This window comes from Lemur catta, unplaced genomic scaffold (genome assembly GCF_020740605.2).
Source record: "Lemur catta isolate mLemCat1 unplaced genomic scaffold, mLemCat1.pri scaffold_170_ctg1, whole genome shotgun sequence".
Classification (NCBI taxonomy): domain Eukaryota; kingdom Metazoa; phylum Chordata; class Mammalia; order Primates; family Lemuridae; genus Lemur; species Lemur catta.
The window spans coordinates 1-22,590 of NW_025423789.1; the positions used below are offsets into that span (position 1 = coordinate 1).

Below are 22,590 nucleotides of genomic sequence, written 5' to 3' on the forward strand. Positions count from 1 at the left end.
TTTTCTTTCTCTCTTTCTTTCTTTCTTTTTTTTTTTTTTTTTAAGTTTTTCCACGGAAAGTGCTGAGACATAGGTGCGAACTCGACACTAGTGCATTTCACCAGCATCTAGATTGTGGTCTCCGCCAACCATCGTTATTAAACGGTCCTAAGACTTACTGGAGACATACGCTGACTTGAGGTCTGGGGCGGGAAACGCACGCTTCTCATACTGGGAAGCACGGATGCTACCATATCCAACAGGACGAGGGTCACGTCAAAAGACACAGGAACCAGAATGAGTAGACTCCCGTTTGCCAAACACAGGACGGTTTGATCGCCAGCAAGTCTAATAATTGCAAGATATTGAAACACGTTCAATACGTTTAAATCCACGATGAAACCCCTCACAATGCAAAAATAGCTCGGGTCACTGCGGACAGCGGTAGGAAACAAAGGGAAATGGTGACAACCGGGGCTGCCCCCGACTAGTCGCGATGTATGGACACTCTTTCAAAAGACATCTCAACCCCTCACAAGGTATGGACTGTATTTGGACTGGATTCAAAGAAACTGAAATGAGCGTGTGTGTCTCAGGGAAACGCAAACATTGAGTACTTGCTGTTATCTCTAACACGGTGAAATTTTTACATGGAATAATGTGGCTGTGAGTACCCTGAAAAAGGGAAGAAAGCCTCTACCTTTGATAGAAACATATTGACTTTTTATCGTTGGAGGGATATTATTAAGGGGATCATGAACTTAAGGTAGGAGGGGTATAAAAGAAACAAGATCTGGCCAGGGGTTGGTGATTTCTTGAGTCAGGGTAGTGAGAGAGTATTCTACTATTCTTTCCGATTTTGTTTCTATTTCAAATTTTCCATAATAAAAAGTTTCCAAAGATATCATGAAGAGGGTCAAAAACAAGCTTCAAACAGGACAAGGTATCTGTAGCCCATATAATTGGCAAAATATGACTGTTACAGAATATCTACGTTTAATACGCTTAATACGCCTTTGGCCCCGTGTCCTCATTATTGGTCAAGGAAATGCAGAATAAAAAATGAAGCCAGATATAGTTTCCAACTCACCAGATTGAGGAAACTTAAGAAACTGATCACTGTGTTGGCTTTGAGGAAAACTCTTGCACACACCCTGCTGATATGGGAGGCGAAATTATAGGACCATTTGGAAAACACTGTAGCCTAAATGGAAATGAATAAACACTGGCATAATTCAGGAGCAAGCATATTCTCTGAGTAGCACGTACCAGAGAGAAGATAGGGCACATGTGACCAGGAAGCATCTAGGGTAATCCTCACGGGAGCCCCTTGTACACGGACCTAGTCAAAGATCGCATAAAGATGCTTCGACTGATTCGTGCAGTGCCATTCTCTAGCAGCGCTGATGAACTGCAGCTTCCTGTGTAAGCGAGGAGTATTCTCCAAACAGAAGGTTTCCCCTGGCACACAAGTTGCCCAGAAGGAATCCAGAATGGTTCCACATCTATTCTATAAACTGTGAAATTAACAAACTACCTCAATGAGATAGTCCTATAACAGAGAGCAAAAACTTTCAAAGGAAAAGCAAGGAAAAGGATGACAGTCGAGATGGGATTTGTTTGGGAGAAGCGTTTTTGTGGTTCCACGCCTTGAGACAAAGATACACAGCGGCTTCCCACATATGCATCAACTCCCATTTTTATAAGGTGAGTGGTGGGGTTTTGGTACGGTTAATTCGATTTAATATAATAATCATAATGATAATCATGATCATGATCATCATTCTTTAACATATCCCTTTCCCAAATTAAAAGAAAAAGAGAAAGAAGCAGATTGTAAGTTTCTAGTTATAAACCCTGTTTAAATGGGATTATTTATTAATGTGGGGGAAATGATTAGTTTGGGGACTCTGTGTCCGTCTATCGAGGACTACGGGATAGCCTCTCCATCGATTGGAGCCATCATGTACGTTTTTGCTAGGTTTTCCATCTAAGTTGGCACCTTTGCCCCGTAGGTGCTGTGTGGATTTTCTGTGACTTTGAATGTTATCCTTTTCAAGAATTGCATTCATTATTGTGTATTTGCGAGGAAATAAGAAATATCGAAACTATCGATCGAATGTTGATTTCATCTAGAGCTATCTTGCTGGACTCACCTAGGATTTCTACAGGTCTCCCGCGCATAGGGGCAAACATTCTCTTTTGAGAACCGTAGGAGGTGAGGAAAATGAAGAAAGGTGATTTTCCTTTCCCATATATTGTTAGTGTTTTCCCTTGTTGTAGTATGTTTTTGGAGCGTCTCTTGCAGTATCGAACAGAAGGATTTCCTATCGACACCCTGGTCTTGCTCGTGACTGTCCAAAGAATGCTTCTACTTCTTAATCCTTCAGAATATGTTCTAAAGATTTAGACGTTTGAAAAGTGTTTCTAGATGTCTTCGCCTCTGGATTCCTGAATTATGTTACCGTGAACGAATAGCCAGCTGTTTAGATTCTCTTCTTCTGCATATGTGGATAGGGTCCAATTTTTCCTGTCCTAGGGTGGTAACGTGGTCATCTCCTTGGACAACTTTAGACTGTGTCCTGAATTCAGAGCCGGTCGGTCAGAAGTTCCGGAGGCCCGGACCTGCGGCAGGTGTGTGAGGGGCGACAGCCTCGGGGACTGAGCCTCCACATCTCCAATCTGACCCTGTCTCCAGGGGCCACGGGGCAGGGTCCGGGCCGGCCGGGGGCGGAGCCGGGCCGGGCGCGGAGGGCGAAGGCCCCCCCCTCCCCTTCCCAGCCCAGGGGGGCGGGACAGAAAAAGAAGCAGAGCAAAAAGCCTAGGGCACCCGGGATTCCCAGGCGGTCTCCCATCCAAGTCCTAACCGGGCCCGACCCTGCTTAGCTTCCGAGGTGAGACGAGATCGGGCGCGTTCAGGGCGGTCTGGCCGTAGACGAGGGCGGCCGCCCCCGGACGCCTCAAGAGGCCGATCTGCTGCGACGCGTCCCTCCCTGCGCAGTCGGGTCCCTCCCGCCGCCCTGGCCCTTCGCTAGCCCACCTGCCCTTATCGGGGTGGGGGTGGGGGGCCAGGCGGAGCCTGACGGGTCTCGCGCGCGCGCCCTCCCACCCCCACCCAAACCACGGACGCACCGCCGTCCCACACCCCGAGGAGCAGACCCACGGGCACGCGCGCAGGGACAGGCTTCCACGCGTGGGAGCGGAGGGCCGGAGCCGGAGAGTGCGCGAGAGAGGGCCCTCCGCCGGCCCACGCGAGGGCACGGTGGGGAGGGGCTTTGGGGCGGGGCCGGGAGGAGGAGGCAGGGCCGCGCCTGCCGCTGGTCCGTCACCCGGAGGTCCTGAAGATCTGCAGTGTCCCCCCCCACCCCGCCACCCCACCCCCGTCTGGGGAGGACCGTTCTGCCCCGATTCCCCTCAGGGCCTGCGTGTGGCAGCAGCCCCCGCGCGGGGGCGGGGGGCTGCGCGGGGGGCCGGAGCCGGCTATCCTGTGGCCCGGTGGGGTGGGGTTTGGGGTGTGTAGCCAGGGGTCCAGGGGCCGGTGGGTGGTCTGGGTTTGGGTGCGTGCGCTCCGTGTGCTGTTGTGTGTCCTCTCTGCCCAGGGGGCCAGCGACTCGCCCTGTGCGGCGCGCCGGTGTGTCTCTCGGAGCCCCGTCGGCGGCGAGGAGCCCGCCCGGCGTGAGGCCCGGGCCCGAGGCCCGGGTGTGCGGCGGAGAGAAAGTGCACGGTGGGCCGGGTGTCCGGGGGCCCAGGACACGGTTTGCCGCCGTGGGCTGTCCCGCGCCGGGTGTACGCGATGTCCCGGAGTGCGGGGCGGCGGGTGCGGGGTCCGGGGGAGAGGAGACCCGGCGGCACTTAGGGATCCCGCCGCCCGGCCCCGGCCCGGTGTGGGGCCCAGGGTTGGGGCTCCGCTGCCGGCCCAACGGAACGCCTGGGACGCTCTGCCGCTGCCGCCACCTGGCGGTGGTGCTGCAGCGGGGGAGAGGGGAGGAAGCCCCGGGCGGGGGCACCGGGTCGCGCCGAGGGGGGGGAGGGGCCGGGGCCCGAGGGCGAAAGTGGGGGCGGGCGCAGAAGGCGGGGGGCCCCCCCACCCCCGACCCCCCGGCGGGCGGGACAAAAGAAGAAGCAAAAGCCTACAGCACCCGGTATTCCCAGGCGGTCTCCCATCCAAGTACTAACCGGGCCCCCGACCCTGCTTAGCTTCCCAGACCAGACGAGATCGGGCACGTTCAGGGTGCTATGGCCCTAGACGGCAGCGGCCGTCCCCGGACGCCTCGAGAGGCCCAGCTGCTACGCGGCCCTCCCGGCCCAGCGCCCCCCACCCGACCCCGCGCCCTCCTGCTGCCCAGTAGCCTTCAGAGCCTCGCTCTCTAGCTGCTACATACACACCAAACACTCAACACTTTGCCACAAACACATACACCAATGACAACAAAATTCAAACACTCAATAGCACATCTATTCAAAGCACGGAGGACACAAACGGGAGGACAATGTGTGACTTGTCAGATTCTACAGACGTCAGGAGCCCACATGAAGGCTCAGGGAAATATTCCAAAGGAGTGTGACGTGGCTCAGAGCTCCTTGGACATGAGCAGACTGGCTTCGGCGGACGGCAGCTCTTACATTTTCACAGTGGAGCCGGAACAATAGAAGGTTCCTTCCTCGCCTTTCCTACTTCATGCAGTAGGAACCAGTCCACGGTTCTATGGTGCATGGCTACGATTATTCTGTGGGATCCTGCAAAGAAGAAATGCTGTTGGTGTCTTTGGGGACTGGGAATCTGGGTGTGAGAGGAAGAGGTGAAATCGGTAAAGTAATGTAAAAAAACTCTCAGTTCTCAGTTTGAACTTGGATTATCAGTGTAAACTCAATGTGTTTTCCTGTAATTTTTTTTTCTTTTCTTTCTCTCTTTCTTTCTTTCTTTTTTTTTTTTTTTTTTTAAGTTTTTCCACGGAAAGTGCTGAGACATAGGTGCGAACTCGACACTAGTGCATTTCACCAGCATCTAGATTGTGGTCTCCGCCAACCATCGTTATTAAACGGTCCTAAGACTTACTGGAGACATACGCTGACTTGAGGTCTGGGGCGGGAAACGCACGCTTCTCATACTGGGAAGCACGGATGCTACCATATCCAACAGGACGAGGGTCACGTCAAAAGACACAGGAACCAGAATGAGTAGACTCCCGTTTGCCAAACACAGGACGGTTTGATCGCCAGCAAGTCTAATAATTGCAAGATATTGAAACACGTTCAATACGTTTAAATCCACGATGAAACCCCTCACAATGCAAAAATAGCTCGGGTCACTGCGGACAGCGGTAGGAAACAAAGGGAAATGGTGACAACCGGGGCTGCCCCCGACTAGTCGCGATGTATGGACACTCTTTCAAAAGACATCTCAACCCCTCACAAGGTATGGACTGTATTTGGACTGGATTCAAAGAAACTGAAATGAGCGTGTGTGTCTCAGGGAAACGCAAACATTGAGTACTTGCTGTTATCTCTAACACGGTGAAATTTTTACATGGAATAATGTGGCTGTGAGTACCCTGAAAAAGGGAAGAAAGCCTCTACCTTTGATAGAAACATATTGACTTTTTATCGTTGGAGGGATATTATTAAGGGGATCATGAACTTAAGGTAGGAGGGGTATAAAAGAAACAAGATCTGGCCAGGGGTTGGTGATTTCTTGAGTCAGGGTAGTGAGAGAGTATTCTACTATTCTTTCCGATTTTGTTTCTATTTCAAATTTTCCATAATAAAAAGTTTCCAAAGATATCATGAAGAGGGTCAAAAACAAGCTTCAAACAGGACAAGGTATCTGTAGCCCATATAATTGGCAAAATATGACTGTTACAGAATATCTACGTTTAATACGCTTAATACGCCTTTGGCCCCGTGTCCTCATTATTGGTCAAGGAAATGCAGAATAAAAAATGAAGCCAGATATAGTTTCCAACTCACCAGATTGAGGAAACTTAAGAAACTGATCACTGTGTTGGCTTTGAGGAAAACTCTTGCACACACCCTGCTGATATGGGAGGCGAAATTATAGGACCATTTGGAAAACACTGTAGCCTAAATGGAAATGAATAAACACTGGCATAATTCAGGAGCAAGCATATTCTCTGAGTAGCACGTACCAGAGAGAAGATAGGGCACATGTGACCAGGAAGCATCTAGGGTAATCCTCACGGGAGCCCCTTGTACACGGACCTAGTCAAAGATCGCATAAAGATGCTTCGACTGATTCGTGCAGTGCCATTCTCTAGCAGCGCTGATGAACTGCAGCTTCCTGTGTAAGCGAGGAGTATTCTCCAAACAGAAGGTTTCCCCTGGCACACAAGTTGCCCAGAAGGAATCCAGAATGGTTCCACATCTATTCTATAAACTGTGAAATTAACAAACTACCTCAATGAGATAGTCCTATAACAGAGAGCAAAAACTTTCAAAGGAAAAGCAAGGAAAAGGATGACAGTCGAGATGGGATTTGTTTGGGAGAAGCGTTTTTGTGGTTCCACGCCTTGAGACAAAGATACACAGCGGCTTCCCACATATGCATCAACTCCCATTTTTATAAGGTGAGTGGTGGGGTTTTGGTACGGTTAATTCGATTTAATATAATAATCATAATGATAATCATGATCATGATCATCATTCTTTAACATATCCCTTTCCCAAATTAAAAGAAAAAGAGAAAGAAGCAGATTGTAAGTTTCTAGTTATAAACCCTGTTTAAATGGGATTATTTATTAATGTGGGGGAAATGATTAGTTTGGGGACTCTGTGTCCGTCTATCGAGGACTACGGGATAGCCTCTCCATCGATTGGAGCCATCATGTACGTTTTTGCTAGGTTTTCCGTCTAAGTTGGCACCTTTGCCCCGTAGGTGCTGTGTGGATTTTCTGTGACTTTGAATGTTATCCTTTTCAAGAATTGCATTCATTATTGTGTATTTGCGAGGAAATAAGAAATATCGAAACTATCGATCGAATGTTGATTTCATCTAGAGCTATCTTGCTGGACTCACCTAGGATTTCTACAGGTCTCCCGCGCATAGGGGCAAACATTCTCTTTTGAGAACCGTAGGAGGTGAGGAAAATGAAGAAAGGTGATTTTCCTTTCCCATATATTGTTAGTGTTTTCCCTTGTTGTAGTATGTTTTTGGAGCGTCTCTTGCAGTATCGAACAGAAGGATTTCCTATCGACACCCTGGTCTTGCTCGTGACTGTCCAAAGAATGCTTCTACTTCTTAATCCTTCAGAATATGTTCTAAAGATTTAGACGTTTGAAAAGTGTTTCTAGATGTCTTCGCCTCTGGATTCCTGAATTATGTTACCGTGAACGAATAGCCAGCTGTTTAGATTCTCTTCTTCTGCATATGTGGATAGGGTCCAATTTTTCCTGTCCTAGGGTGGTAACGTGGTCATCTCCTTGGACAACTTTAGACTGTGTCCTGAATTCAGAGCCGGTCGGTCAGAAGTTCCGGAGGCCCGGACCTGCGGCAGGTGTGTGAGGGGCGACAGCCTCGGGGACTGAGCCTCCACATCTCCAATCTGACCCTGTCTCCAGGGGCCACGGGGCAGGGTCCGGGCCGGCCGGGGGCGGAGCCGGGCCGGGCGCGGAGGGCGAAGGCCCCCCCCTCCCCTTCCCAGCCCAGGGGGGCGGGACAGAAAAAGAAGCAGAGCAAAAAGCCTAGGGCACCCGGGATTCCCAGGCGGTCTCCCATCCAAGTCCTAACCGGGCCCGACCCTGCTTAGCTTCCGAGGTGAGACGAGATCGGGCGCGTTCAGGGCGGTCTGGCCGTAGACGAGGGCGGCCGCCCCCGGACGCCTCAAGAGGCCGATCTGCTGCGACGCGTCCCTCCCTGCGCAGTCGGGTCCCTCCCGCCGCCCTGGCCCTTCGCTAGCCCACCTGCCCTTATCGGGGTGGGGGTGGGGGGCCAGGCGGAGCCTGACGGGTCTCGCGCGCGCGCCCTCCCACCCCCACCCAAACCACGGACGCACCGCCGTCCCACACCCCGAGGAGCAGACCCACGGGCACGCGCGCAGGGACAGGCTTCCACGCGTGGGAGCGGAGGGCCGGAGCCGGAGAGTGCGCGAGAGAGGGCCCTCCGCCGGCCCACGCGAGGGCACGGTGGGGAGGGGCTTTGGGGCGGGGCCGGGAGGAGGAGGCAGGGCCGCGCCTGCCGCTGGTCCGTCACCCGGAGGTCCTGAAGATCTGCAGTGTCCCCCCCCACCCCGCCACCCCACCCCCGTCTGGGGAGGACCGTTCTGCCCCGATTCCCCTCAGGGCCTGCGTGTGGCAGCAGCCCCCGCGCGGGGGCGGGGGGCTGCGCGGGGGGCCGGAGCCGGCTATCCTGTGGCCCGGTGGGGTGGGGTTTGGGGTGTGTAGCCAGGGGTCCAGGGGCCGGTGGGTGGTCTGGGTTTGGGTGCGTGCGCTCCGTGTGCTGTTGTGTGTCCTCTCTGCCCAGGGGGCCAGCGACTCGCCCTGTGCGGCGCGCCGGTGTGTCTCTCGGAGCCCCGTCGGCGGCGAGGAGCCCGCCCGGCGTGAGGCCCGGGCCCGAGGCCCGGGTGTGCGGCGGAGAGAAAGTGCACGGTGGGCCGGGTGTCCGGGGGCCCAGGACACGGTTTGCCGCCGTGGGCTGTCCCGCGCCGGGTGTACGCGATGTCCCGGAGTGCGGGGCGGCGGGTGCGGGGTCCGGGGGAGAGGAGACCCGGCGGCACTTAGGGATCCCGCCGCCCGGCCCCGGCCCGGTGTGGGGCCCAGGGTTGGGGCTCCGCTGCCGGCCCAACGGAACGCCTGGGACGCTCTGCCGCTGCCGCCACCTGGCGGTGGTGCTGCAGCGGGGGAGAGGGGAGGAAGCCCCGGGCGGGGGCACCGGGTCGCGCCGAGGGGGGGGAGGGGCCGGGGCCCGAGGGCGAAAGTGGGGGCGGGCGCAGAAGGCGGGGGGCCCCCCCACCCCCGACCCCCCGGCGGGCGGGACAAAAGAAGAAGCAAAAGCCTACAGCACCCGGTATTCCCAGGCGGTCTCCCATCCAAGTACTAACCGGGCCCCCGACCCTGCTTAGCTTCCCAGACCAGACGAGATCGGGCACGTTCAGGGTGCTATGGCCCTAGACGGCAGCGGCCGTCCCCGGACGCCTCGAGAGGCCCAGCTGCTACGCGGCCCTCCCGGCCCAGCGCCCCCCACCCGACCCCGCGCCCTCCTGCTGCCCAGTAGCCTTCAGAGCCTCGCTCTCTAGCTGCTACATACACACCAAACACTCAACACTTTGCCACAAACACATACACCAATGACAACAAAATTCAAACACTCAATAGCACATCTATTCAAAGCACGGAGGACACAAACGGGAGGACAATGTGTGACTTGTCAGATTCTACAGACGTCAGGAGCCCACATGAAGGCTCAGGGAAATATTCCAAAGGAGTGTGACGTGGCTCAGAGCTCCTTGGACATGAGCAGACTGGCTTCGGCGGACGGCAGCTCTTACATTTTCACAGTGGAGCCGGAACAATAGAAGGTTCCTTCCTCGCCTTTCCTACTTCATGCAGTAGGAACCAGTCCACGGTTCTATGGTGCATGGCTACGATTATTCTGTGGGATCCTGCAAAGAAGAAATGCTGTTGGTGTCTTTGGGGACTGGGAATCTGGGTGTGAGAGGAAGAGGTGAAATCGGTAAAGTAATGTAAAAAAACTCTCAGTTCTCAGTTTGAACTTGGATTATCAGTGTAAACTCAATGTGTTTTCCTGTAATTTTTTTTTCTTTTCTTTCTCTCTTTCTTTCTTTCTTTTTTTTTTTTTTTTTAAGTTTTTCCACGGAAAGTGCTGAGACATAGGTGCGAACTCGACACTAGTGCATTTCACCAGCATCTAGATTGTGGTCTCCGCCAACCATCGTTATTAAACGGTCCTAAGACTTACTGGAGACATACGCTGACTTGAGGTCTGGGGCGGGAAACGCACGCTTCTCATACTGGGAAGCACGGATGCTACCATATCCAACAGGACGAGGGTCACGTCAAAAGACACAGGAACCAGAATGAGTAGACTCCCGTTTGCCAAACACAGGACGGTTTGATCGCCAGCAAGTCTAATAATTGCAAGATATTGAAACACGTTCAATACGTTTAAATCCACGATGAAACCCCTCACAATGCAAAAATAGCTCGGGTCACTGCGGACAGCGGTAGGAAACAAAGGGAAATGGTGACAACCGGGGCTGCCCCCGACTAGTCGCGATGTATGGACACTCTTTCAAAAGACATCTCAACCCCTCACAAGGTATGGACTGTATTTGGACTGGATTCAAAGAAACTGAAATGAGCGTGTGTGTCTCAGGGAAACGCAAACATTGAGTACTTGCTGTTATCTCTAACACGGTGAAATTTTTACATGGAATAATGTGGCTGTGAGTACCCTGAAAAAGGGAAGAAAGCCTCTACCTTTGATAGAAACATATTGACTTTTTATCGTTGGAGGGATATTATTAAGGGGATCATGAACTTAAGGTAGGAGGGGTATAAAAGAAACAAGATCTGGCCAGGGGTTGGTGATTTCTTGAGTCAGGGTAGTGAGAGAGTATTCTACTATTCTTTCCGATTTTGTTTCTATTTCAAATTTTCCATAATAAAAAGTTTCCAAAGATATCATGAAGAGGGTCAAAAACAAGCTTCAAACAGGACAAGGTATCTGTAGCCCATATAATTGGCAAAATATGACTGTTACAGAATATCTACGTTTAATACGCTTAATACGCCTTTGGCCCCGTGTCCTCATTATTGGTCAAGGAAATGCAGAATAAAAAATGAAGCCAGATATAGTTTCCAACTCACCAGATTGAGGAAACTTAAGAAACTGATCACTGTGTTGGCTTTGAGGAAAACTCTTGCACACACCCTGCTGATATGGGAGGCGAAATTATAGGACCATTTGGAAAACACTGTAGCCTAAATGGAAATGAATAAACACTGGCATAATTCAGGAGCAAGCATATTCTCTGAGTAGCACGTACCAGAGAGAAGATAGGGCACATGTGACCAGGAAGCATCTAGGGTAATCCTCACGGGAGCCCCTTGTACACGGACCTAGTCAAAGATCGCATAAAGATGCTTCGACTGATTCGTGCAGTGCCATTCTCTAGCAGCGCTGATGAACTGCAGCTTCCTGTGTAAGCGAGGAGTATTCTCCAAACAGAAGGTTTCCCCTGGCACACAAGTTGCCCAGAAGGAATCCAGAATGGTTCCACATCTATTCTATAAACTGTGAAATTAACAAACTACCTCAATGAGATAGTCCTATAACAGAGAGCAAAAACTTTCAAAGGAAAAGCAAGGAAAAGGATGACAGTCGAGATGGGATTTGTTTGGGAGAAGCGTTTTTGTGGTTCCACGCCTTGAGACAAAGATACACAGCGGCTTCCCACATATGCATCAACTCCCATTTTTATAAGGTGAGTGGTGGGGTTTTGGTACGGTTAATTCGATTTAATATAATAATCATAATGATAATCATGATCATGATCATCATTCTTTAACATATCCCTTTCCCAAATTAAAAGAAAAAGAGAAAGAAGCAGATTGTAAGTTTCTAGTTATAAACCCTGTTTAAATGGGATTATTTATTAATGTGGGGGAAATGATTAGTTTGGGGACTCTGTGTCCGTCTATCGAGGACTACGGGATAGCCTCTCCATCGATTGGAGCCATCATGTACGTTTTTGCTAGGTTTTCCATCTAAGTTGGCACCTTTGCCCCGTAGGTGCTGTGTGGATTTTCTGTGACTTTGAATGTTATCCTTTTCAAGAATTGCATTCATTATTGTGTATTTGCGAGGAAATAAGAAATATCGAAACTATCGATCGAATGTTGATTTCATCTAGAGCTATCTTGCTGGACTCACCTAGGATTTCTACAGGTCTCCCGCGCATAGGGGCAAACATTCTCTTTTGAGAACCGTAGGAGGTGAGGAAAATGAAGAAAGGTGATTTTCCTTTCCCATATATTGTTAGTGTTTTCCCTTGTTGTAGTATGTTTTTGGAGCGTCTCTTGCAGTATCGAACAGAAGGATTTCCTATCGACACCCTGGTCTTGCTCGTGACTGTCCAAAGAATGCTTCTACTTCTTAATCCTTCAGAATATGTTCTAAAGATTTAGACGTTTGAAAAGTGTTTCTAGATGTCTTCGCCTCTGGATTCCTGAATTATGTTACCGTGAACGAATAGCCAGCTGTTTAGATTCTCTTCTTCTGCATATGTGGATAGGGTCCAATTTTTCCTGTCCTAGGGTGGTAACGTGGTCATCTCCTTGGACAACTTTAGACTGTGTCCTGAATTCAGAGCCGGTCGGTCAGAAGTTCCGGAGGCCCGGACCTGCGGCAGGTGTGTGAGGGGCGACAGCCTCGGGGACTGAGCCTCCACATCTCCAATCTGACCCTGTCTCCAGGGGCCACGGGGCAGGGTCCGGGCCGGCCGGGGGCGGAGCCGGGCCGGGCGCGGAGGGCGAAGGCCCCCCCCTCCCCTTCCCAGCCCAGGGGGGCGGGACAGAAAAAGAAGCAGAGCAAAAAGCCTAGGGCACCCGGGATTCCCAGGCGGTCTCCCATCCAAGTCCTAACCGGGCCCGACCCTGCTTAGCTTCCGAGGTGAGACGAGATCGGGCGCGTTCAGGGCGGTCTGGCCGTAGACGAGGGCGGCCGCCCCCGGACGCCTCAAGAGGCCGATCTGCTGCGACGCGTCCCTCCCTGCGCAGTCGGGTCCCTCCCGCCGCCCTGGCCCTTCGCTAGCCCACCTGCCCTTATCGGGGTGGGGGTGGGGGGCCAGGCGGAGCCTGACGGGTCTCGCGCGCGCGCCCTCCCACCCCCACCCAAACCACGGACGCACCGCCGTCCCACACCCCGAGGAGCAGACCCACGGGCACGCGCGCAGGGACAGGCTTCCACGCGTGGGAGCGGAGGGCCGGAGCCGGAGAGTGCGCGAGAGAGGGCCCTCCGCCGGCCCACGCGAGGGCACGGTGGGGAGGGGCTTTGGGGCGGGGCCGGGAGGAGGAGGCAGGGCCGCGCCTGCCGCTGGTCCGTCACCCGGAGGTCCTGAAGATCTGCAGTGTCCCCCCCCACCCCGCCACCCCACCCCCGTCTGGGGAGGACCGTTCTGCCCCGATTCCCCTCAGGGCCTGCGTGTGGCAGCAGCCCCCGCGCGGGGGCGGGGGGCTGCGCGGGGGGCCGGAGCCGGCTATCCTGTGGCCCGGTGGGGTGGGGTTTGGGGTGTGTAGCCAGGGGTCCAGGGGCCGGTGGGTGGTCTGGGTTTGGGTGCGTGCGCTCCGTGTGCTGTTGTGTGTCCTCTCTGCCCAGGGGGCCAGCGACTCGCCCTGTGCGGCGCGCCGGTGTGTCTCTCGGAGCCCCGTCGGCGGCGAGGAGCCCGCCCGGCGTGAGGCCCGGGCCCGAGGCCCGGGTGTGCGGCGGAGAGAAAGTGCACGGTGGGCCGGGTGTCCGGGGGCCCAGGACACGGTTTGCCGCCGTGGGCTGTCCCGCGCCGGGTGTACGCGATGTCCCGGAGTGCGGGGCGGCGGGTGCGGGGTCCGGGGGAGAGGAGACCCGGCGGCACTTAGGGATCCCGCCGCCCGGCCCCGGCCCGGTGTGGGGCCCAGGGTTGGGGCTCCGCTGCCGGCCCAACGGAACGCCTGGGACGCTCTGCCGCTGCCGCCACCTGGCGGTGGTGCTGCAGCGGGGGAGAGGGGAGGAAGCCCCGGGCGGGGGCACCGGGTCGCGCCGAGGGGGGGGAGGGGCCGGGGCCCGAGGGCGAAAGTGGGGGCGGGCGCAGAAGGCGGGGGGCCCCCCCACCCCCGACCCCCCGGCGGGCGGGACAAAAGAAGAAGCAAAAGCCTACAGCACCCGGTATTCCCAGGCGGTCTCCCATCCAAGTACTAACCGGGCCCCCGACCCTGCTTAGCTTCCCAGACCAGACGAGATCGGGCACGTTCAGGGTGCTATGGCCCTAGACGGCAGCGGCCGTCCCCGGACGCCTCGAGAGGCCCAGCTGCTACGCGGCCCTCCCGGCCCAGCGCCCCCCACCCGACCCCGCGCCCTCCTGCTGCCCAGTAGCCTTCAGAGCCTCGCTCTCTAGCTGCTACATACACACCAAACACTCAACACTTTGCCACAAACACATACACCAATGACAACAAAATTCAAACACTCAATAGCACATCTATTCAAAGCACGGAGGACACAAACGGGAGGACAATGTGTGACTTGTCAGATTCTACAGACGTCAGGAGCCCACATGAAGGCTCAGGGAAATATTCCAAAGGAGTGTGACGTGGCTCAGAGCTCCTTGGACATGAGCAGACTGGCTTCGGCGGACGGCAGCTCTTACATTTTCACAGTGGAGCCGGAACAATAGAAGGTTCCTTCCTCGCCTTTCCTACTTCATGCAGTAGGAACCAGTCCACGGTTCTATGGTGCATGGCTACGATTATTCTGTGGGATCCTGCAAAGAAGAAATGCTGTTGGTGTCTTTGGGGACTGGGAATCTGGGTGTGAGAGGAAGAGGTGAAATCGGTAAAGTAATGTAAAAAAACTCTCAGTTCTCAGTTTGAACTTGGATTATCAGTGTAAACTCAATGTGTTTTCCTGTAATTTTTTTTTCTTTTCTTTCTCTCTTTCTTTCTTTCTTTTTTTTTTTTTTTTAAGTTTTTCCACGGAAAGTGCTGAGACATAGGTGCGAACTCGACACTAGTGCATTTCACCAGCATCTAGATTGTGGTCTCCGCCAACCATCGTTATTAAACGGTCCTAAGACTTACTGGAGACATACGCTGACTTGAGGTCTGGGGCGGGAAACGCACGCTTCTCATACTGGGAAGCACGGATGCTACCATATCCAACAGGACGAGGGTCACGTCAAAAGACACAGGAACCAGAATGAGTAGACTCCCGTTTGCCAAACACAGGACGGTTTGATCGCCAGCAAGTCTAATAATTGCAAGATATTGAAACACGTTCAATACGTTTAAATCCACGATGAAACCCCTCACAATGCAAAAATAGCTCGGGTCACTGCGGACAGCGGTAGGAAACAAAGGGAAATGGTGACAACCGGGGCTGCCCCCGACTAGTCGCGATGTATGGACACTCTTTCAAAAGACATCTCAACCCCTCACAAGGTATGGACTGTATTTGGACTGGATTCAAAGAAACTGAAATGAGCGTGTGTGTCTCAGGGAAACGCAAACATTGAGTACTTGCTGTTATCTCTAACACGGTGAAATTTTTACATGGAATAATGTGGCTGTGAGTACCCTGAAAAAGGGAAGAAAGCCTCTACCTTTGATAGAAACATATTGACTTTTTATCGTTGGAGGGATATTATTAAGGGGATCATGAACTTAAGGTAGGAGGGGTATAAAAGAAACAAGATCTGGCCAGGGGTTGGTGATTTCTTGAGTCAGGGTAGTGAGAGAGTATTCTACTATTCTTTCCGATTTTGTTTCTATTTCAAATTTTCCATAATAAAAAGTTTCCAAAGATATCATGAAGAGGGTCAAAAACAAGCTTCAAACAGGACAAGGTATCTGTAGCCCATATAATTGGCAAAATATGACTGTTACAGAATATCTACGTTTAATACGCTTAATACGCCTTTGGCCCCGTGTCCTCATTATTGGTCAAGGAAATGCAGAATAAAAAATGAAGCCAGATATAGTTTCCAACTCACCAGATTGAGGAAACTTAAGAAACTGATCACTGTGTTGGCTTTGAGGAAAACTCTTGCACACACCCTGCTGATATGGGAGGCGAAATTATAGGACCATTTGGAAAACACTGTAGCCTAAATGGAAATGAATAAACACTGGCATAATTCAGGAGCAAGCATATTCTCTGAGTAGCACGTACCAGAGAGAAGATAGGGCACATGTGACCAGGAAGCATCTAGGGTAATCCTCACGGGAGCCCCTTGTACACGGACCTAGTCAAAGATCGCATAAAGATGCTTCGACTGATTCGTGCAGTGCCATTCTCTAGCAGCGCTGATGAACTGCAGCTTCCTGTGTAAGCGAGGAGTATTCTCCAAACAGAAGGTTTCCCCTGGCACACAAGTTGCCCAGAAGGAATCCAGAATGGTTCCACATCTATTCTATAAACTGTGAAATTAACAAACTACCTCAATGAGATAGTCCTATAACAGAGAGCAAAAACTTTCAAAGGAAAAGCAAGGAAAAGGATGACAGTCGAGATGGGATTTGTTTGGGAGAAGCGTTTTTGTGGTTCCACGCCTTGAGACAAAGATACACAGCGGCTTCCCACATATGCATCAACTCCCATTTTTATAAGGTGAGTGGTGGGGTTTTGGTACGGTTAATTCGATTTAATATAATAATCATAATGATAATCATGATCATGATCATCATTCTTTAACATATCCCTTTCCCAAATTAAAAGAAAAAGAGAAAGAAGCAGATTGTAAGTTTCTAGTTATAAACCCTGTTTAAATGGGATTATTTATTAATGTGGGGGAAATGATTAGTTTGGGGACTCTGTGTCCGTCTATCGAGGACTACGGGATAGCCTCTCCATCGATTGGAGCCATCATGTACGTTTTTGCTAGGTTTTCCGTCTAAGTTGGCACCTTTGCCCCGTAGGTGCTGTGTGGATTTTCTGTGACTTTGAATGTTATCCTTTTCAAGAATTGCATTCATTATTGTGTATTTGCGAGGAAATAAGAAATATCGAAACTATCGATCGAATGTTGATTTCATCTAGAGCTATCTTGCTGGACTCACCTAGGATTTCTACAGGTCTCCCGCGCATAGGGGCAAACATTCTCTTTTGAGAACCGTAGGAGGTGAGGAAAATGAAGAAAGGTGATTTTCCTTTCCCATATATTGTTAGTGTTTTCCCTTGTTGTAGTATGTTTTTGGAGCGTCTCTTGCAGTATCGAACAGAAGGATTTCCTATCGACACCCTGGTCTTGCTCGTGACTGTCCAAAGAATGCTTCTACTTCTTAATCCTTCAGAATATGTTCTAAAGATTTAGACGTTTGAAAAGTGTTTCTAGATGTCTTCGCCTCTGGATTCCTGAATTATGTTACCGTGAACGAATAGCCAGCTGTTTAGATTCTCTTCTTCTGCATATGTGGATAGGGTCCAATTTTTCCTGTCCTAGGGTGGTAACGTGGTCATCTCCTTGGACAACTTTAGACTGTGTCCTGAATTCAGAGCCGGTCGGTCAGAAGTTCCGGAGGCCCGGACCTGCGGCAGGTGTGTGAGGGGCGACAGCCTCGGGGACTGAGCCTCCACATCTCCAATCTGACCCTGTCTCCAGGGGCCACGGGGCAGGGTCCGGGCCGGCCGGGGGCGGAGCCGGGCCGGGCGCGGAGGGCGAAGGCCCCCCCCTCCCCTTCCCAGCCCAGGGGGGCGGGACAGAAAAAGAAGCAGAGCAAAAAGCCTAGGGCACCCGGGATTCCCAGGCGGTCTCCCATCCAAGTCCTAACCGGGCCCGACCCTGCTTAGCTTCCGAGGTGAGACGAGATCGGGCGCGTTCAGGGCGGTCTGGCCGTAGACGAGGGCGGCCGCCCCCGGACGCCTCAAGAGGCCGATCTGCTGCGACGCGTCCCTCCCTGCGCAGTCGGGTCCCTCCCGCCGCCCTGGCCCTTCGCTAGCCCACCTGCCCTTATCGGGGTGGGGGTGGGGGGCCAGGCGGAGCCTGACGGGTCTCGCGCGCGCGCCCTCCCACCCCCACCCAAACCACGGACGCACCGCCGTCCCACACCCCGAGGAGCAGACCCACGGGCACGCGCGCAGGGACAGGCTTCCACGCGTGGGAGCGGAGGGCCGGAGCCGGAGAGTGCGCGAGAGAGGGCCCTCCGCCGGCCCACGCGAGGGCACGGTGGGGAGGGGCTTTGGGGCGGGGCCGGGAGGAGGAGGCAGGGCCGCGCCTGCCGCTGGTCCGTCACCCGGAGGTCCTGAAGATCTGCAGTGTCCCCCCCCACCCCGCCACCCCACCCCCGTCTGGGGAGGACCGTTCTGCCCCGATTCCCCTCAGGGCCTGCGTGTGGCAGCAGCCCCCGCGCGGGGGCGGGGGGCTGCGCGGGGGGCCGGAGCCGGCTATCCTGTGGCCCGGTGGGGTGGGGTTTGGGGTGTGTAGCCAGGGGTCCAGGGGCCGGTGGGTGGTCTGGGTTTGGGTGCGTGCGCTCCGTGTGCTGTTGTGTGTCCTCTCTGCCCAGGGGGCCAGCGACTCGCCCTGTGCGGCGCGCCGGTGTGTCTCTCGGAGCCCCGTCGGCGGCGAGGAGCCCGCCCGGCGTGAGGCCCGGGCCCGAGGCCCGGGTGTGCGGCGGAGAGAAAGTGCACGGTGGGCCGGGTGTCCGGGGGCCCAGGACACGGTTTGCCGCCGTGGGCTGTCCCGCGCCGGGTGTACGCGATGTCCCGGAGTGCGGGGCGGCGGGTGCGGGGTCCGGGGGAGAGGAGACCCGGCGGCACTTAGGGATCCCGCCGCCCGGCCCCGGCCCGGTGTGGGGCCCAGGGTTGGGGCTCCGCTGCCGGCCCAACGGAACGCCTGGGACGCTCTGCCGCTGCCGCCACCTGGCGGTGGTGCTGCAGCGGGGGAGAGGGGAGGAAGCCCCGGGCGGGGGCACCGGGTCGCGCCGAGGGGGGGGGAGGGGCCGGGGCCCGAGGGCGAAAGTGGGGGCGGGCGCAGAAGGCGGGGGGCCCCCCCACCCCCGACCCCCCGGCGGGCGGGACAAAAGAAGAAGCAAAAGCCTACAGCACCCGGTATTCCCAGGCGGTCTCCCATCCAAGTACTAACCGGGCCCCCGACCCTGCTTAGCTTCCCAGACCAGACGAGATCGGGCACGTTCAGGGTGCTATGGCCCTAGACGGCAGCGGCCGTCCCCGGACGCCTCGAGAGGCCCAGCTGCTACGCGGCCCTCCCGGCCCAGCGCCCCCCACCCGACCCCGCGCCCTCCTGCTGCCCAGTAGCCTTCAGAGCCTCGCTCTCTAGCTGCTACATACACACCAAACACTCAACACTTTGCCACAAACACATACACCAATGACAACAAAATTCAAACACTCAATAGCACATCTATTCAAAGCACGGAGGACACAAACGGGAGGACAATGTGTGACTTGTCAGATTCTACAGACGTCAGGAGCCCACATGAAGGCTCAGGGAAATATTCCAAAGGAGTGTGACGTGGCTCAGAGCTCCTTGGACATGAGCAGACTGGCTTCGGCGGACGGCAGCTCTTACATTTTCACAGTGGAGCCGGAACAATAGAAGGTTCCTTCCTCGCCTTTCCTACTTCATGCAGTAGGAACCAGTCCACGGTTCTATGGTGCATGGCTACGATTATTCTGTGGGATCCTGCAAAGAAGAAATGCTGTTGGTGTCTTTGGGGACTGGGAATCTGGGTGTGAGAGGAAGAGGTGAAATCGGTAAAGTAATGTAAAAAAACTCTCAGTTCTCAGTTTGAACTTGGATTATCAGTGTAAACTCAATGTGTTTTCCTGTAATTTTTTTTTCTTTTCTTTCTCTCTTTCTTTCTTTCTTTTTTTTTTTTTTTTTTAAGTTTTTCCACGGAAAGTGCTGAGACATAGGTGCGAACTCGACACTAGTGCATTTCACCAGCATCTAGATTGTGGTCTCCGCCAACCATCGTTATTAAACGGTCCTAAGACTTACTGGAGACATACGCTGACTTGAGGTCTGGGGCGGGAAACGCACGCTTCTCATACTGGGAAGCACGGATGCTACCATATCCAACAGGACGAGGGTCACGTCAAAAGACACAGGAACCAGAATGAGTAGACTCCCGTTTGCCAAACACAGGACGGTTTGATCGCCAGCAAGTCTAATAATTGCAAGATATTGAAACACGTTCAATACGTTTAAATCCACGATGAAACCCCTCACAATGCAAAAATAGCTCGGGTCACTGCGGACAGCGGTAGGAAACAAAGGGAAATGGTGACAACCGGGGCTGCCCCCGACTAGTCGCGATGTATGGACACTCTTTCAAAAGACATCTCAACCCCTCACAAGGTATGGACTGTATTTGGACTGGATTCAAAGAAACTGAAATGAGCGTGTGTGTCTCAGGGAAACGCAAACATTGAGTACTTGCTGTTATCTCTAACACGGTGAAATTTTTACATGGAATAATGTGGCTGTGAGTACCCTGAAAAAGGGAAGAAAGCCTCTACCTTTGATAGAAACATATTGACTTTTTATCGTTGGAGGGATATTATTAAGGGGATCATGAACTTAAGGTAGGAGGGGTATAAAAGAAACAAGATCTGGCCAGGGGTTGGTGATTTCTTGAGTCAGGGTAGTGAGAGAGTATTCTACTATTCTTTCCGATTTTGTTTCTATTTCAAATTTTCCATAATAAAAAGTTTCCAAAGATATCATGAAGAGGGTCAAAAACAAGCTTCAAACAGGACAAGGTATCTGTAGCCCATATAATTGGCAAAATATGACTGTTACAGAATATCTACGTTTAATACGCTTAATACGCCTTTGGCCCCGTGTCCTCATTATTGGTCAAGGAAATGCAGAATAAAAAATGAAGCCAGATATAGTTTCCAACTCACCAGATTGAGGAAACTTAAGAAACTGATCACTGTGTTGGCTTTGAGGAAAACTCTTGCACACACCCTGCTGATATGGGAGGCGAAATTATAGGACCATTTGGAAAACACTGTAGCCTAAATGGAAATGAATAAACACTGGCATAATTCAGGAGCAAGCATATTCTCTGAGTAGCACGTACCAGAGAGAAGATAGGGCACATGTGACCAGGAAGCATCTAGGGTAATCCTCACGGGAGCCCCTTGTACACGGACCTAGTCAAAGATCGCATAAAGATGCTTCGACTGATTCGTGCAGTGCCATTCTCTAGCAGCGCTGATGAACTGCAGCTTCCTGTGTAAGCGAGGAGTATTCTCCAAACAGAAGGTTTCCCCTGGCACACAAGTTGCCCAGAAGGAATCCAGAATGGTTCCACATCTATTCTATAAACTGTGAAATTAACAAACTACCTCAATGAGATAGTCCTATAACAGAGAGCAAAAACTTTCAAAGGAAAAGCAAGGAAAAGGATGACAGTCGAGATGGGATTTGTTTGGGAGAAGCGTTTTTGTGGTTCCACGCCTTGAGACAAAGATACACAGCGGCTTCCCACATATGCATCAACTCCCATTTTTATAAGGTGAGTGGTGGGGTTTTGGTACGGTTAATTCGATTTAATATAATAATCATAATGATAATCATGATCATGATCATCATTCTTTAACATATCCCTTTCCCAAATTAAAAGAAAAAGAGAAAGAAGCAGATTGTAAGTTTCTAGTTATAAACCCTGTTTAAATGGGATTATTTATTAATGTGGGGGAAATGATTAGTTTGGGGACTCTGTGTCCGTCTATCGAGGACTGCGGGATAGCCTCTCCATCGATTGGAGCCATCATGTACGTTTTTGCTAGGTTTTCCGTCTAAGTTGGCACCTTTGCCCCGTAGGTGCTGTGTGGATTTTCTGTGACTTTGAATGTTATCCTTTTCAAGAATTGCATTCATTATTGTGTATTTGCGAGGAAATAAGAAATATCGAAACTATCGATCGAATGTTGATTTCATCTAGAGCTATCTTGCTGGACTCACCTAGGATTTCTACAGGTCTCCCGCGCATAGGGGCAAACATTCTCTTTTGAGAACCGTAGGAGGTGAGGAAAATGAAGAAAGGTGATTTTCCTTTCCCATATATTGTTAGTGTTTTCCCTTGTTGTAGTATGTTTTTGGAGCGTCTCTTGCAGTATCGAACAGAAGGATTTCCTATCGACACCCTGGTCTTGCTCGTGACTGTCCAAAGAATGCTTCTACTTCTTAATCCTTCAGAATATGTTCTAAAGATTTAGACGTTTGAAAAGTGTTTCTAGATGTCTTCGCCTCTGGATTCCTGAATTATGTTACCGTGAACGAATAGCCAGCTGTTTAGATTCTCTTCTTCTGCATATGTGGATAGGGTCCAATTTTTCCTGTCCTAGGGTGGTAACGTGGTCATCTCCTTGGACAACTTTAGACTGTGTCCTGAATTCAGAGCCGGTCGGTCAGAAGTTCCGGAGGCCCGGACCTGCGGCAGGTGTGTGAGGGGCGACAGCCTCGGGGACTGAGCCTCCACATCTCCAATCTGACCCTGTCTCCAGGGGCCACGGGGCAGGGTCCGGGCCGGCCGGGGGCGGAGCCGGGCCGGGCGCGGAGGGCGAAGGCCCCCCCCTCCCCTTCCCAGCCCAGGGGGGCGGGACAGAAAAAGAAGCAGAGCAAAAAGCCTAGGGCACCCGGGATTCCCAGGCGGTCTCCCATCCAAGTCCTAACCGGGCCCGACCCTGCTTAGCTTCCGAGGTGAGACGAGATCGGGCGCGTTCAGGGCGGTCTGGCCGTAGACGAGGGCGGCCGCCCCCGGACGCCTCAAGAGGCCGATCTGCTGCGACGCGTCCCTCCCTGCGCAGTCGGGTCCCTCCCGCCGCCCTGGCCCTTCGCTAGCCCACCTGCCCTTATCGGGGTGGGGGTGGGGGGCCAGGCGGAGCCTGACGGGTCTCGCGCGCGCGCCCTCCCA

The 22,590-nt window shown here is 53.0% G+C and overlaps 9 pseudogenes; all 9 read right to left on the minus strand.

The window, feature by feature from the left end:
- Window positions 1-2,797: 2,797 nt before the first annotated feature.
- Window positions 2,798-2,916, minus strand: LOC123629515 (annotated as a pseudogene).
- A 1,190-nt stretch (window positions 2,917-4,106) lies between these two features.
- LOC123629522 lies at window positions 4,107-4,227 on the minus strand (annotated as a pseudogene).
- A 3,447-nt stretch (window positions 4,228-7,674) lies between these two features.
- On the minus strand, window positions 7,675-7,793 carry LOC123629527 (annotated as a pseudogene).
- Window positions 7,794-8,983: 1,190 nt separating this feature from the next.
- On the minus strand, window positions 8,984-9,104 carry LOC123629523 (annotated as a pseudogene).
- A 3,445-nt stretch (window positions 9,105-12,549) lies between these two features.
- Window positions 12,550-12,668, minus strand: LOC123629533 (annotated as a pseudogene).
- Window positions 12,669-13,858: 1,190 nt separating this feature from the next.
- On the minus strand, window positions 13,859-13,979 carry LOC123629524 (annotated as a pseudogene).
- Window positions 13,980-17,423: 3,444 nt separating this feature from the next.
- Window positions 17,424-17,542, minus strand: LOC123629534 (annotated as a pseudogene).
- Window positions 17,543-18,733: 1,191 nt separating this feature from the next.
- LOC123629525 lies at window positions 18,734-18,854 on the minus strand (annotated as a pseudogene).
- A 3,446-nt stretch (window positions 18,855-22,300) lies between these two features.
- On the minus strand, window positions 22,301-22,419 carry LOC123629536 (annotated as a pseudogene).
- Window positions 22,420-22,590: the final 171 nt, after the last annotated feature.